General features: G+C 33.9%; 1 protein-coding gene across 2 annotated transcripts in view; it reads right to left on the reverse strand.

Annotated features, from left to right (window-relative positions):
• LOC129944666 (uncharacterized) overlaps positions 1 to 13702 on the reverse strand; it is a 184449-nt gene extending 170747 nt beyond the window's left edge. The window contains exon 1 of one of the 2 annotated variants that reach the window (XM_056054259.1): positions 12899 to 13702. The gene's annotated coding sequence lies outside the window, so the exon portion shown is untranslated. Of the gene's footprint in view, positions 1 to 12585; positions 12604 to 12898 lie in introns of those variants that run through there. The other variant, XM_056054260.1, reaches the window with a different exon arrangement.
• Positions 13703 to 17350: the final 3648 nt, after the last annotated feature.

Genomic DNA, 17350 nt, shown 5'->3' on the forward strand with positions numbered 1-17350 from the left:
ATATGGCGGAATTTTACTAGCTATAAAGTTGTTTTTGTTTATCTTGCTCCTTCGTCAGCGTCGAAGTCTTCGTTGTCACTCTCATGCTGAAGAACCAAACCATCGTGTAATGTAGCTCTGTGCTGGTGATTTCGCTGTGACAGAATGATGTGATGTCAGGTTTTTGATGAAGAACCGATGAAGAGTGATGACAACTTTAATGCGATGGATGAGGATGGTGGATGGAAGATGTGGAAAAGGATTTCAATGAATGCCACAAACATAATGAATGTCGAAATGCGGTTTCTTTGTTGTCTGACGGTTTAGTTTTTTGGTTTTGGTATTCCATATAGTGGTAACGTCAGTGGCGGTGGTGCAAGAAAATCGCAGTAATGTTGTCATATTTTCGTGTGGGAGTATTACATACGACCAACATATGAAGAGATCGTTTTACCTATTTCTATATGTATTTTTTTTACGCCATTTTGAGATAAAAGACACCATTGAAAATTGTTGTCGTTTTGTTTGTTTGTTTTTTTTTTGTTGGTAAAGGTGAACGTTTTGTTCGCATGACTTCCATCATAAAACATCTGAAATGCAAAGTAGGTATCTTTGGTTTCCATTTCATTTCATCATTCAAAATATAATCAGAAAGTAGACATATCTTTCGGAGCTACATATAAACTGGTACACTTTGCATGATGGCTTCAATCTATAAGCTAACAGAAAATGTATTTATCTACACGTTTTTGTGTCTTGAATGTTTACCTTCGACTCATTAAACATCAGAATGAAATGAATATATTGAAGCGGATATACAAGTTCGAAGACGAAGAGTATAATATTGAAGCTGTGCAAATAATTTGGGATAGATATGCAGGTACATATATATTATCTTTACTGCAAGTCAATGTTAATTATGTACCACTTTTCATTTCCGTTGAGTGTTATCGATCAAAATGAAAGCTGCGAGGAATTTCGCTGATAATTAGTTTTTTGTTTTTATTTGATATGAAAATGAATAAAGAGCAAACAAATAAGGTGTTGTCCGATTACAATGTTAGTTTTTTTAATTACCAAATTTTAGTGCCTGACAAAGTTACCAACTTTTTTTTATAATAAGCACACACTCAAAGGGATATATTACCCTTATTATGTAGACACAGTGTGAGCACTAGGAAAGGGAGAGAGGGGTTGAAAGGAGATGTCGGTGCACATTGGTTTTGAATTCCTGAATATTGCAATAGCTGGAAAAGACAAAGTGTGGCAAGGCATTCCACATTCGCGGTTAAAGAACGAATTTCTGTACTTGACAGTACGACCGAAGATGGGCTCGAGGGTATATTGATGTGCATTTATAGAAGCGCGAATATTACGGTTGAACTGTTTAAGGGGAGGAATGCAACTGGCTATTTCATTAGAGCATAAACCATTAAAATAACGGAAAAGAGGGTGAGACAAGAAACATTTCGACGATGTTCAAGTGACGTAAATGATCTTATTATGGTAATATCACCAATCAATCTAAATGATCTACGTTCAATACTATCCAAGAGGCTTAAGTAAGTTTCAGGAGCACCAGCCCAGATATGGGAGTTGTACTCAAGCTTTGGACGTATATAAGTCTTGTAAATAACAGCCAGATCAGAGGAGGAGAAAAACTTCTTGCATCACCTTAGAAAACCCAAACATCTTGCGGCATTTTTGGCGACATCGCGTATGTGACCGTTCAACAAAAGGTGGTTGGTGATACACATACCAAGAATATCGAGATGTTCAGTTTCCTCGACGCAAGTGCCATTTATGGATAATGGCAGGTGGGGTATATTTCGCTGTAACGATGCAAGACAGCATTGCGTTTTCGAATCATTAAATTCCACGCGGTTTCTTATTTCCCATTGTACAATTCTGTTTAGGTCGGAATTTAATGAGCTTATCATATTTTGTCGTTGCAGTTCCACATCCGAAGAAGAGGAGTGTGAATCTGAAAACGAATATGGAAAGCTAAGAGTACTATCGTCTGGATAAAATGTTGCAAACAGGAGATCATTAATAAAAATGAGAAAGAGTGTTGCAGATAAAACAGAGCCCTGGGGCACACCAGCATTTATTTTGTTGTTTTCAGACTTGAATCAATGAAGGAGGGATTCTTCGAGATGTGAGAATATTGCTTAAGGTTTGACATCTCATCAGGAGTCGTGTTAGGTTTGGTCAACAAGTGGAAAAAAAAAACAAATCAATTGGACACCAGTTACCTATAAAATTGGGTTGAGCTAAAGAGGCGAGTATACATAAAATCATGATGATACTCAAATTGAAAACGGACTACCATTGACAAGCTGCCGTACTTGGATAAGTCCCATTTTAATCTTGGAGCCTGTGGACAAGTTGAATTGTCATTAATAGAACCCAGTCTTCGAGTTCAGGGTTTTATGCCAGATAGTATCGTCACCTCCTAGTGGTGCCAGCTGGATCCATTGGACACCTGAGTTACCTTCTCAGGAACTTCTCAGGAAGTAGGAACAAAAGACTAGATATCGCTCTGAAGAACCATCTCCAACGATCTTAGTCATGCGCAGGTCTCACAAGCCGGTCATGAAAGGAAATTTTAGAGTGTGATGAAAACACAAGTAATAGCCTCGGATGAACGGACTGATATGTTGACAACCCCCCCGCAAATGAAAAATGGACAACAATTTACGTCTATGTCCATGTAATGTGCGTACACTCAACCGGTCACGCAAAGCAGAGCAGCTTGCCGATGCCCTCGCCGAACTCAAAACTGATGTGACAGCCCTCCAGGAAATGTGATGGAATGGGCCAGTAGCAAGATTAAGGCTGCAATTTCTACTATATGTGAAGTGTTTACTCGATGGAAGGAAGCGCTTATTTGGATGTGGTTTTGCTGTCACAGGGAAACTTAGACAAAGAGTTTTAAGCTTTTGGGAAGTAAGCGAAAGAGTGACGACAATCTGCATTAAGGCCAAATTGTATCTGAGTCTTATCAGCACGCATTCCCCGACGGAAGAGAATACCAATAAAAGGATTCTACGAGCTCCTCGCCAAAACATATGTCCTAAAAACGACGTACAAATTTGAGATTTGAACGCCAAAATTATTAGAGAAGGCATCTTTGGAGAAGATTCAAAGTTGAAAGACTCCAGCAGGAGGATACTACCAATGCCTTTGCAAACCGAGTATCCCTAGAGCTTGCGAGAAACCCTAACGGATGAGATGTGCCCAGAGACCCAGAGACTGGCAGCTTTGCAAAAAATGTATCAGGAAGTTTTTGAAAGAGTGGTGCGCAACACCAACCCCAATACAAGTGGAACCATCTTTAAAAAATCCACACAATATCTTGGAAATGCAGATAACATCTACATTATGGGAACAACCAAACAAGCAGTGACGGGTGACATCCCTTATATCGAGTCTGAGGTGAAGAAAATGGGTCTTGAGATTAAGGAGGATAAAACGAAGTATTTACTGTCGTCAAATAGAGTCGATTCACACCGTAGACTTGGTCAAAACGTGACAATTGATGGGTATAACTTCGAGGTAGTAAACGAATCTGTTTGTCTAGGCATTGCTGTTAATTTTGCAAATGACATCAGCGTGGAGATCAAACGTAGAATTAATCTTGCTAATCGTTGTTTCCTTGGCCTAAACAAGCAGTTAAGGAATGAGGCCCTATCGCGAAGTACCAAAGAGACACTGTACAGAACCTTAATCATCCCGGTCTTGCTGTATGGTGCAAAAGCATGGACCCTCACCCAGGCGGATGTAAAGAACATTTTAAATTTTCGTCCATTAAAAATAAATTGATTAAATATTAAAATAGTTGTTTATTTTTATTTTTTTTGAATTTTATGGAAAGAAGAATAATTTTGCATTTATTTTCATAATGGAAGATATTTACGTCTTTGCATTATTAAGTGAAAAAATTATACGTAGTTTTTGTTTGAATTTTTGTGCACTAATAATTTGAATAATTTGTATAAACCATGCAAAATGTATTTTTCCCAAGTCTGATCCATGGCATTTTATAAAGATTTTAAATCTTTCGAATGGATCTTAAAGCGAAAAGAGAGTATAAGTTTTCTACATACAAAAAAATACAATTCTTAACGTTTAACTTATCAAAATAAAAATCAACTACCACTTACATTTCTTAAAAAAAACTGATGAGAATGAATGTACTGCCTTTTATGTTTTAAGCCATTGTACACACAAATAAATAAGAGTAATACCGCAAATCATCATCATTTGCTTTAGCACTATCATGCCCGCAAGGTAAGTAAAAATAAAAGATACTTGCCAATTAAATTTAAACACAAAATAAAATTATTTTGATGAATGAAGTGGTTTTGAAAAATTATTCATTCTATAAACTTTGTTCGAGCTAATCAATTACCAACTATTGTTTACGTTTACCGTTAAACTCTTTAGGGCATTTAAATATACCTTTTCCAACCTACCTACCTCCAAAAAGTAGGTAGACATATTTATAAAAATTATTACTTATTCAATATTTCTTTACTCTGTGAAATAAAAAATGAGGTTAAGGAAAGTAAATAAATCTTAAACAAGATGCTTACCAACCTTTACTATAACTAATTAACTATATGAGGAATGGACTTCGCAAAAGCACTTCATCGTGTGAACTTTCAGAATTGTTAACATCGAAACGTGACTTTTGACGTTAGTCATGGCTTTCGTTCTTATTTGATTAAGTCAAAAGCAGGTGTGGTCATTTGACATGGGATTTTTTTTAATCTATCAATCAAAACAAAATATTTTGAAAAATGTTTGTTTTGAAGACTTTTATGTGGGCTTAATTGTTATTCTATTAAGATCAAAATGGGTCGATCTTTTTGATATCCTAAAATTAAACCAGAACTAAAAATGTTAAACAATTTTGTGTCATGGGAGTGTAAAGTATTGCTCCAAAAGACGCTCAAAAGAAGACAAAGTTAATTAATTCCCTGGTCAAAAAAGAAGCAGTCACACCAAATAATAAAACAGAATATTATAGAAGATCAGCAGTGGTGCTAGAAGATCAGAAAGTCCGATACAGTTACCTAACATTTTATTGAATATTAATATTTATAAGTTGACCATAGACGACATAAAACATTATACTTTATCTTTTTCGTACCGCTAAGTAGAATTTCGAACTTAAATATTTATGATTCGTTGGAGCAAAAATATTGATTGAATTGCGAAAGTTTATTAATAACAAATCAATAAATTCTCGCATACACAATTAAAAATACCATATGACCAAAAATATAAATCAAATTAAAGATTTTTCAATGAGTAAAAGAGCCTTTTTGAAGAATCAAGGCGTATGAATCATTACGAAACTTTGAAAAACAACAATCATCTATAATCCCAACTGTGATGGAATTCCATAACTATGTATAAACTCAATTTGAACTCCAACTAATGCCCAATTTGGAGAAACTACCACTCTCATTTACACCAACAAACAAACCAAACTAACCATTCACCCAATTTGGATAGATCGACATCACGATAAAGTCGCGTCTAGGCGATGCAAGGTTTTCAATGGGATGGAAGCTTTAATCCAGTTTCAATTCAATCCATCTGATTCCGACGATACGATGATGATGATGACGATGGTCTACAATCTCATCATCATCATCATCAGTGATTTCACTTTCACTGATGTGCCTTCTGCGTGACGTGAGTTTGAATTTTCGCCATATATAACTTGGTATGTTATTTTCACGTTCTCCCATCCTCCGCCTTGAGTATATGCAGTATAAAGATGTTGTTTCGTAATTTTTGTTCAAACAGAAAAGTCTGAAAGCCTCTAAAACATCTCTCTCTCGATTTGGGATCTTGGATTTTCCATATTTTCCTGTCAACTTATAACAAAAATATAAAAGTTTGGTCTATCTTTGTTCGTATATCTTCAGTTTTGAGTACCATTTAGCGTATAACTCTGGTGCAGCAACGGAAACTCTCGCGACATAGTTTTATGGTATTTTTATGACCAAATCGTGACATTAGCATTAATTTGGGGAACCATAGTTGGATTTTGGATTAAATTTATATTCGGCAAATATTTTTTTTTTGTTGCTTGTTATTGTTGTGCTTACTCAGCATCAGCAGAGCTTACACACTTCGTAGACAATGAGAAAAGTTTTAGAGAATTTAGTCCAAAAACCAACAACAAAATCCAAAAAAAATGTGATACGGATGATGACGGTGACATCATCGTTTGGTTTGCGATTTTGGAGTTTCTTTTGAAAACAAGTCTGAAGTTTTTGGTTGTTTGGTTGGTTTTTTAGGATCTTTATTTTTCTTTTTTGTCAAAATTCATGGTTGCCAAATGTTTGAGTTTAATTAGCTTTGTTCAGTGTTGAAATATAAAATTTCCACAACTCAATAACAATATTGAACTCAATTAAGAGAAATAGAAACTTTATTTATTACAATTTTTGTGCAGTATAATTGTGAGCAAGTGTGGAAAATATTTATAAATCAAAAAATAATAGTTAAATCATTTTTTTTCTCATTAGTTTTTGACTTATAGAAAAAATAAAAAATAAATTTAAAGTTTGTTTAAACCATTTTATGGAAATATATGAAAGCTCCAATTTATAGGTCTGCCACTCTGACGCCTACCATGAAATTTATTAAAGGATTTTTTAATCGGTGCGGATAGATTTTGGCACTCCGTGTCTGCCATTTAGTTTTGATGACATCTGTCAAATCTTTTGTTTATTATTCAGTTGTTTATGCCAAATCATCATGACAAGTTACATTATTGAACTGCACGTTCAAATGATAAGACTTTATTATAAAAATGAGTGTTCGTTAACGCAAACGTTGCGGTCATTGTGCCTATCATCGCCGCGGTCCGTAAAAGTGTACAGAACCCGAGACAGTCTATTCCTCGCCCGGCATAGGAACTTGGCCTTTCGCAGACTTCAACTTGGTGAATTTTGCGTCGGGCCTTGGGCCTAAACTCGTACAAGATCCAACTGACTCAGGAGCTCAAAGTTCATGACCGTAGATAACGCCGTTTGTTCGCGGACTAAGTTTCGAATCGTTTGGAAGAATCCTAATTTTGGTCGAAAAATAATCTTTAGTGACGAGGCGCATTTTTGAGTGAATGGCTTTGGTATCCAACAAAATTGCCGTATTTGGAAGAGCGTGAGTGTCCTAAGTATTTAGAAATAATTTTGTATTTGAATCAAATTGTTTGAATTTTCCTTGTTTTCCTAAACATTACAAAAAATTGTAATCTTTTTCTTATCGAAGGAAAATACCAAAATCTAAAAACTGTTTACAAAACGAACTAAAAGTTTCATCAGCTTAAAAATGTATCTTTAGTGAATTTATGAAAATTTCATGAAGTTAAAGAATTATTTCGTATTTTAAAGCTGCTTTTGACCTTATCATAAGGAATAACAAAATAAATTGGGTGGCGCAACAGTCCGTTTGAGAACAAGGGTCTAGTGACTGACAACTTTCAACGATTCCTGTGTGCGAGTACTGTTGTCAGGGATGGAAGGGACCTACAGTTTTAAGCCAAATCCAAACAAATCCAAAATTTGAGAAATCGCTTTTCATGACAAGAATAACTCTTGGAGAATTTGTCAATTCCTTGCAAGAGGCAGTACCCGTGAAAAAAAAACTTTAGGTTGCATAGGTAGGGACCGAACCCAAGACCTCTCGCATGACAGTCCATTGCACTAACCATCATGCCACGGGTATCAAAAGGAATTCTCTTATTTATACGCTGACATATCAACAAAGTTCCTGAAAGTAATTAGAGAGATGTAAACGGGTACGAAGGCTATACTGTGAGAGGATGAATTGATCTTTTCAGAATGGTTTAGCACCAGCACAAGGGTTAAACAAGGATGCCCATTTAGCGCTATTTTGTTCTCGTTATTTATAAATAAAGATGAACAGGAAATGAAGAATAAAAATAGCTAGCTGCACCGTGAATGTGTTATTATACGCCGAAGACCTCGTTATACTTTCGGAACTACCCGAAGGTTTGCAATTGATGATTAATCGGTTATCTGCATATTGTAACAGATGGGGACCTTCTATCAACACGACAAAATCCAAAAGAAGAAATGGGGAAGAAATCGGAAAATTGTATAGGAATTTTATGAAGAAACTTTTCAACCTACCTCTGAATACGCCTAGTTATGCCATATATTTAGAAACAGGACTTCCAAAACTTCTTACAAGCACCCTGAAGTCTCAAGCTGACTACATCATCAAAGTCTGCAGCAACCATCAGAGCACAAGACTTTCAAAAAAACTTCTTTTATACGAGCTGAGAATCAAGGACTGGTGGTTTGCAAGATGACAATCTGTTGGCAATGAGTGTGGAGTGAGATTGAATGGTGATTTCAACAATGTAAACCATGTGAAATAACAAATGTATGAATACATATTGAAGCATTTACTAGTAGAAGAAGCTCAAGACTCATTTAGTAGAATAACCTACAGTCAGCTCACCTATAATCTTGGTGCCAGAAATTATTTCGAGGGTTCACTAAGTTATGAAGAGATATCCCTAATCTATAAAGCAAGATGTGAAGTTCTCAACTTAAATGGAAGCCCTTATAATGGTAGTTTTAAGCCATTCTGTACGCTGTGCAACTTAAAATCTAAAAATTCTATTAAACTCAAAACATACACAAATTTAAACATTCTTAATTTTTTTTTCAATCTGGCTGACGGCATCTAAATAGCATCTAAATTCAAAAATTGTATACAATTTTGTAAATTAATGTAAATTAATGAATTACTTACTAACTAACTATTTCGTATGATTCCACATGATAATTGAATTGATCAATGAAAGTATTCATTATATTAAGAGACAAATCGTTAGCTGACGTACGTAATCTTTTTTAAAAACTATCATAAGGCATCTTTTGACATTAAACCTAAATATACAAAATGATTAACGAAGACTATGAGCTGGACGTCCAAAATGGTAGTAAATAATTCCGCATGTTTTTTGTATGATAGAAGTTTTGTTAGCTGATAAAGAAATTCGAAAAATTTTAATAGTTTATACAACGAACAAATTTCGATGTTATTACGAAAATACGACTGTTAACGTTAACGAATAAAAGCTATTTCGTTAAAACAATTGAATTTTTTTACTTGCTAAAAATGAATTAAATTTTTGTTTTCATTATATTTACGTGTTGATTTGGTTCAGATAAAAAGTTATATTAACGGGGCTGCAAAAACAAAACCTAAACTATTCATCCAGACTGTTTTTGAGAAATGCGGCATAACACATAAATTTAAAGATTTTACCTTTCTAGAAACTATACGAGTGTATTTTTTTTCAAATGAATGAGTTTTTCTTTAATTGGCAACCATGTCCAAAATGCATATACTTTCTTGTACTGAATTTTTTGAAAACGAGTTTTCATCAAACCGCAATTTATTTTGAAGAAATCCTTAAATAAATTAACTCAGAATCAAACGAAGAATAAATTTGGTTTTAAGGGACGCTCTGTTTCTTTATATGGCATTAGGCATACTAAGTTCTTTTTTCTCAGTTCGATTTATATATCGCGTGGTTTAAGATTTCAAGTTCAGGGTCATTTGTGGTGCTTCTTTTTATATAAATATATTTTTATGAAGGTAAATGATATGTACACATTTGAAAACAAGTAATTTTATTTCTCACAGTTATGTGGGTTTCTTTTTCAATTCTAAAAAGGGTTTGATTTTCAAATAGTCATTTTGTATTCTTAGTGTCACTTAGGATATTTCGCTTTTGGTATTTAATTTTTATAACTTTAACTTGATTTTATCTTAAGTAGCTTAATTAAAATACACTTACGCTTTATAAAAACATCTTTAAGACATAAACAAGTGTGAGAAAAGTACAATTTCGTTCACATGTTCCAAATTAAACAAAAAAACAAAAAACAATTAAAATGAATTTTTCCAGTTATGCGTTAGCATTTTATGTTTTTTTTTGTATCTCATGGGAATTGTTACTATTATGTATTTAAATTCAGATTTATAGCTTAAGAAAGATTTTTTAACAGAGATAAAGTTAAGAATGTTATATACACGCCAGACACGCTGGAATGTGACCCTATTATTATGTTTTTAATAGTTTTAGAGATAAGATAATTCTTTAAAGAAAGAGAAAGGATTTTGTTGAAAATTTGGATTTTTTTTTAGTTTGAGAGTTGGAACCTTGTACGATTGAAATGAAAGGCCATATATGTGCATAAGTGTAAAATCAAGGTTATTTTTGTAGATGCCATAGTGATATTTTCTGGAATGATTAAATGTTGCAACAAAAATCGTGTTTTCGTATTGTTTTCTAAAAAAAATTGTATAGAATTTTGAATTATGAACTTTTGATCCTATCAGAAAGTTTTTTTTTGACAGTTTCAATGTGTCATTCTTCAGACTTATACGACATTATTTTTTGTAAATAATGGAAGGCTCCCAATAATTCAAAAAGACAGTTTATGAAATCATATCCTTTATAGTCATTTAGTTCTTTCTATTAGCTAGGACCTTCTGTCTTAGGGTCCGACCACGCAATGAGCGACTAAGCGTTGCACAAAAATTAGAACACATAAAATCGTATGGACGTGGCCACATAAACCCGAAGCGACTCAGCGATTTTTTAAGCAACAGAGCGACACGTCGCTCAGGAATCAAATCTGTTTCAATTTTTCAGTCGATCGCTGAGCGACGCTGAAAAAAGATGTGTACAATAAACACGGAACATTTATTTTCAGCTGTCCAAAGCCTCCCAGTGCTATGGCAGGACACCAACAAAGATTACAAAAATAAAAATGTCCCCAAAGAGTGGAAAAAATTGGACAAATTTGTAATTGTTGTGATAAGTTTTTATTTATTTAATCTTTAATTACAAATAGTGTTTTTTGTTCAATGCCCGTATTCCCAAAAATATTGCACAAGCTCATTTCTTGTATTTAACGCATTGTTTTGAGATTCTGTTATAACGGGACTGTTCTTCTTGAGTGGTTGCATTTGTTTGAGTGTTTGGGTAAACACCAAATCTACGGGTTCTCGATCTTATTATAGATCTATAAATATGAACGCTACTTTGAACTTGTAAGCTATGACGAACCGCACTTAACGATGCCATTTTTCCAACGAATCGCTCAGCGACATGTCGATAAGTAAATGGCCTCCATCGATCAGATTGGTCGCTCAGCTACTCGTAGTTCAGTCGCTCGTCGCTTATTGCGTGGCCGAAACCTTAGCGGTGTTGCTTGAAGGACTTTTATTAAAAGCGAATAACGAATCATGCCCTGGAAGCATTATCTAATTAAAAATAATATGGATTCTTTTTCAAATAATTAAATAAAAATGGAATATTTTCAGTTCCTCGAGGTAAGCATGAAGTGTTTTTTTTTCATTAGAGGAGAGTTGATGTGGTGTGAAGCTCCAATTTTTTTAAATAGAGGATAGAGGAGAATGTTAGAGGAGGATTATCATACCAGAGGTTTCGAGTTCAATTCCTGTCTGTTTCATCTAAAATTTTTTCACCGTTCTCACTTCTGCTAGAATTTGACAAATCCCTTAAGAGTAATTCTTATCATGAAAGGTGCTTTTACGAATTAGCAATTCTGATTCGGCTTTAGACTGTAGGTTCCCTATATATCTATCAAAATTACTAGCACAAAAAAACGATTGAGAGAGAGAGAGAGAGATTGAGAGTTGTAAGGCACTACGCCCTACTTCTGAATAGACTGACTCTTATTTATTAAGTTTGAAAATTGAAAACATTAGACAACACTATTAAGATGAAATTTCAGTAAGAATGCAATGTGAATCAGAACTTCGGTCCAATTTATAGAAACAAGTCCATTCGGACAATTTTTAGAAACTGCAAATTCAACCTTAAATCTACATTTTCTAAAAAAATCAAATCAAATTTTATTTTAATGACAATTGTCGTTAAAAAATTGAAGCAAATTTCTTAAATTATTTTTTGATAGTTTATTAACAAAAAACAGTGAAACTGATAGAATAGAGTAAGATTTAAATTCCTAAAGAATCCAACCCACTACGTTTTTCTTTACGAGTTCTTTTTAACCTCTGCACCCCGTCCAAATTCTCGAAACGAAACTTCAATTACTTTAAAAAATTACAGTCAACTCCCAAGAAACACATGAAAAGCAATTAAAAACTCTCACTCAGCCACGAGTATATACAAACCGCCTATTTGTAATAATATTGTATCGCCTCCCCTTAATCCATTATTCTAAGAGCGCAAGTTTCTTCTTATTTCCAACCCAACCAAAGATAGAGAAACCAACAAAAAAACAACAAATTCAAGAAACACAATTATAATTGTGTAATGATAACGAATATGGTATAAATAAAAATACCACCCTCTCTATAAAGCCATTCATAGCTATAATCCACATAGGAAAACCAAAAAAGTAAAAATAAATAATAATAATAATAAATAACAAATTTGTTTAGAAACAAGAAAATATCAAGAATGTTTACAACAAAAACAAATCTGCAAATCAAACTAGGAACAGAAAGCAAAAAAATAACACCTCACATAAAGTTGTTCACCTTCTGCGGTCGTTCGATTGTACCTCAACTCTATTGTTGTTGTTTAATTCTTCGTGTGTAGGGTGCTTCTACTTCTTCTATTTTTGAAGTTTTTCTTATTGTTCTCCGCACTCTGTTTCAATCTCTCAGATACACTCACAGAGAAAAAAAAATAATAATAATAACATTACTACTTCATAAGCTAAAAAATGTATCTCAGCACCGACCAAAACGACCAACCGGCTTTAAACGGCCTCTGCGACGTCGTCGTCGTTACCGTGTGTTGTGCTTTATAATAATAAGAAAAATAAAAATAACACTAAACACCCCTCACCTTGCAACACCGCCCACCGTCATAAGACTCTCGAGCTGCCTATTGTAATCGAATAAGTACGGCTTACTCCATCCAATCCACCATATACAGCAATATAGAGGGCGCGCAATCTATTCCACACTCCACACAGCACACACACTCCTCTCAGCCAAAAGATTGCAATCTACTTTTTTTTGTATTATTTTATTTATATTTTTTTATGAATTGATACGAGATGATATAATAGCACAGATACAGATACTTTTCTCAATAACTCTTTTTTTTCGAGATGAAATTTTATTTTACTCTTGTATTTTCTTAACATCCACTTTTCTTCTTTTCGTATAGCTACATATATGAAACAGCGGCAATTTTCTCAGCTTTGTTAACCGATATAACTTTTCATTTCATTTTGTGTATTTTTATTTTTGAGGAAGTATAATCGTGGACATAAGATACTTTTGCACGAAGTAACTCTTTTGGACAGATGGAGATACTCTTACAGGAAATGATTAACACAAATTTGTTGTTGATTTTTTTTCATATATTTAAAAACTAATATTTATTTATGAAATTAGGAGTATTTTTATTTTGAAACAGGTTTACGTCATCGATTAGATTGACTGGAATTTTCACATAGATCCGTCAGATACAAAACTTTAACAACTTTAACCGCACCTGAAGTATTAAAAATAAGCCGTGTGAGTTTGTTTTTATTTTTGTTTTCTCTGTTAACCCTGCGTCGTGGTTGCTCGTTCGTTGCGAGTGTAAAACTAAGACTAAACCAAGTTAAAAAATCAACATCGGCTTAGACCGAGTTAATTGCGGTATTGTGGCAGCGCGGCATGTTTGGTAAACGAGATTTGTTTTTACTTACCTAAGTTTCTAGATGAAAAAAAATGTATATAAAACTTGGAAAAAAGAGAGCCTACATTCAGTGTTTGCCGTTTGCCGAGAAATGTCTGCTGGTTGAAGAGAAAGGGAGGGGGGTAAATGTATCTGACAGGTTGCGATCGGTTGGACAGTTGTTTGGTTGGCGTTTTGTAGCGAACGACGGCGGGTGGTGGTGTGGTGGCAAAAATGATCGGTCTGGTTTTGCAATAGAGTTGTACCAGAAGTAAGAATTTAAAAGCTCTTTTTAACTTTTCAAATTTGATATCAAGAGAGAATATCTCAAAACGTGATTAATGACTTAACAACTGATCATCTGATCACCTTCTTGGTGTGTGTGTTATTTTAGATTGGTAATTTGTGGTGAAACTAAAACGTTTAAGAGAGAAAGAGTGGAGTGTTCACGATGATGGTTAGAGTATCTTTATAGTTTTGGAATTAACAAAGTTTTATGGTTCATGTCTTAAACTTAATGGTTGCAATATTTGATTTTTTCGTTAAGTTAGAAAAAATAATATTCGTTAACAATTCAAATTTGATTAAAGAAAATACAAAATTAAATCAAGTTCGAATATCAGCTCTTTTGTTTTTCATACAAAAATTTTACATTTGTTTTTGTTTTACAAATATTTTTTTGTATTTGATGTTGAAATGTGAAAATAAAGTAAGAAAATAAGTACTTTTGTTGAACTCAACCAAAGTAAGGTTTTAAACCGGATTGATGGTACTGGACAGTATAAATTTATTACTGAAAATAATCAAGTCAGTAACTTTGTAATTATTTTCAGGACATATATTTTGCAAAACTTAGGCGGAAGTAGCTATATTTTCTTGTTACATCCGGCTCATTTTAAATAATAAAAGAAAAATTGTATTTTACTGCATTGTAGCCCTCGCAAACATTATCGCTTATAGAAAAAATAATGTGAGTAGCAAGTAAAAAATAGTTCCCTCATAAGATTGGGTACACATTAACGGCGCATAATAAGTTGCCTTGAACATACATATTAGCATTTTTACCGGAAATTGGAAGTGTTTATCTAACAACCAGAAATCAGTGTTCAGCGTCGCCAGAAATGCCTTAGTTACACTTTAATTAAAACCTTTTTCTATATTATTAAATGTCATCATTAACTTAAAGATCGCATCAAATTTTCAGTATGTACGTACTTTAGTGTTAAATAAAATGTCATTGTCACAAAACACAGCCGACACACTCTCGAATAATATTAATAACACACAAAAACATCACACAAAGCATACAGATACATATTATACAAAAAAGAACCTTACCAATGACACGTCCTTCGCATTTCAGGAAATACAAATTTAATTTGCATAAAATGCGGCTTCTGCTGACAAACCATCATCATCATCATGACACGACCGACGACGCGACATGGTAGACGCGTAAAAATCCTGCTTAAGTTATAGTGTATTGTATAAACATGTATTGTATAGACTTTGCAGATACCTTATACACTTATGAGTAAAAGTTAGGTAAAGGTATAAAACGACTTCAATTTTGTTAAGTAAACTTTTGCATACGAAATCCTTTGTGTGTATTTAGAGATGGTAGATAAACAGTTAGAAAATAAGATACCTTTGCCCTTTTCGCCTTTCACCTATATATTTGTCACCCATTGACGATGACGACGAAGACGACAACGTACGAGCTCAAATAGTAATAAAGGTGTGTGCTCTGTTGAATTGGAATGTTTGTGCAAACAAATACAACTTTTGTGACATTGACTGATAATGTCCAACGATAAAGAAAAAATGTCTTCAAGAGAGTTCCGATGTTTAACATGACAAAAAAATAACAATGGCGATGACGGTAACACTGAATTTGACAATAATGGTTAAGGGATTGTACAATTTATATTCAATCCAGGGATGGTTATTTTGTTTTAAAACATTTATTTATTTTGATATAAATTTATTTTTTTTCTTACATAGAAACATTCATTATTCCATTCCTTGTTGCTTTAAAGTCAGAATAATATTAAAATTTAGTTAAAACATAATTTGATTAGTTAACACTTAATTTACTTACTATCAGCATTTACGCACACAAAATAAATCGTCTTATTGAGTCAACTGTTGTTGAAACTATTTGTATTTTAAATTATTGACAACCTTGAAAGGCCACTTTAAAATTGAAATCCTATGATTTATAAAAATTAAGCATTTGAGGATCATACACATTTTTTCACTGTTGAACAATATTTCAAAATAATGCATTTAGTTTGAAACAACCTTTGTATTAACCATATAAACCTATTTTACCTGTCAACAACGGTCAAATTAGCTTACAAATGTGTTAAACTGTTCGTCCCTGGATGTAAGAAATCCGTGATTCATTTCAGTATTTTTTATCGCAATTGCAATTGTTTAGATTGAAGTGTCCCTAACTTCTTATAAAATTGGACAGCATATATACACAGTCCTGTTCGAAAAATGATGGTCAAACATTTTATTACCCGCTGCGGTTTTTTTGCACTATGTAGCGACATTTCATTCACGTACTGTATAAAAGTTGATGTTATTATCAATAAGAGCTACATTTGACTCTTGATAGTAGTCCAATATCAACCGAAGTGATGTTGTTAAAACAAATTAGAAAAATCAATTCGGAACATAAAGCCAAAATTTTGTGTCGGTCACGGCTCAATTTGACAACACGTGAAATTTCTAAGAGACTGAATATTGCACAAAAAACTGTTGCATGGAATTTGAAAAAAAAAATAAAGAGAGACCGGGTTCAAACTATTAATAAAATAATAAGGCTCAGGGAATACAAAAAAGACGACGGCTATTGAAGCTTGTTTTTTACTGTTGTTCAGTCGTCAGGATCGGTTCAGAACTTCGGTGGACCTTAAGAATGATTTGTGCCGAGCTCAGTGAGAAAAAAGCTTGTGAAAACTGCACTTAGGGCACTCAAGCTGGTACTCAAGCCAGATTTTAAAAAAAAGTCAGTGAAAAACGATTGCTCTGAGCACCTAAATTAAACTCAATGCATATGGAACAATGTCATCTTTTTGGACGAATCAAAATTCAAACTGCAAGTTGGAGATGGGAGGACCTTTGGGCGAAGAGACCCAAAAGAAAGACTAAGCTCTGATTGCATTTTGCGGATGCCCCCAAAACTGAAAGTGTGATGGAGTGGGGATGCTTCCCTAGAGATAAAAATGGTAGAATGAGCTTGCTAGAATCCAAAGTCAATGCAAAAGTTTACCTTCGAGTCCTAGATAACGTAATGGAGCCCATGGTGCTAAAACTTTTTGGGGACACTTGCAGTTTCATTTTTCAAAAGCCAAAATTATAAGTTTGAACTTGTTTTTATTTTTACCAACAAGCAACCCCTGGTTTGATTTGGTATGTCGGCAGGCAAATGCAGCCAAACAACAGCCACGCAAAGCGGCGCTGCATAAAAGGACGAGAGCTGCTCATGAACTCTATGGGCAGAAAAGGCGAAAGGAGCACCGACTTCTCAAAAGGTAAAAAAGAGAGCATCGAAGATGTTGAGAGGTTTAAAAGCAGGCAGTTCAAAAGTTTTATGAACAGGTAAAACGAAATTTA

This window comes from Eupeodes corollae, chromosome 2, assembly GCF_945859685.1.
Source record: "Eupeodes corollae chromosome 2, idEupCoro1.1, whole genome shotgun sequence".
In the NCBI taxonomy this organism is placed as follows: domain Eukaryota; kingdom Metazoa; phylum Arthropoda; class Insecta; order Diptera; family Syrphidae; genus Eupeodes; species Eupeodes corollae.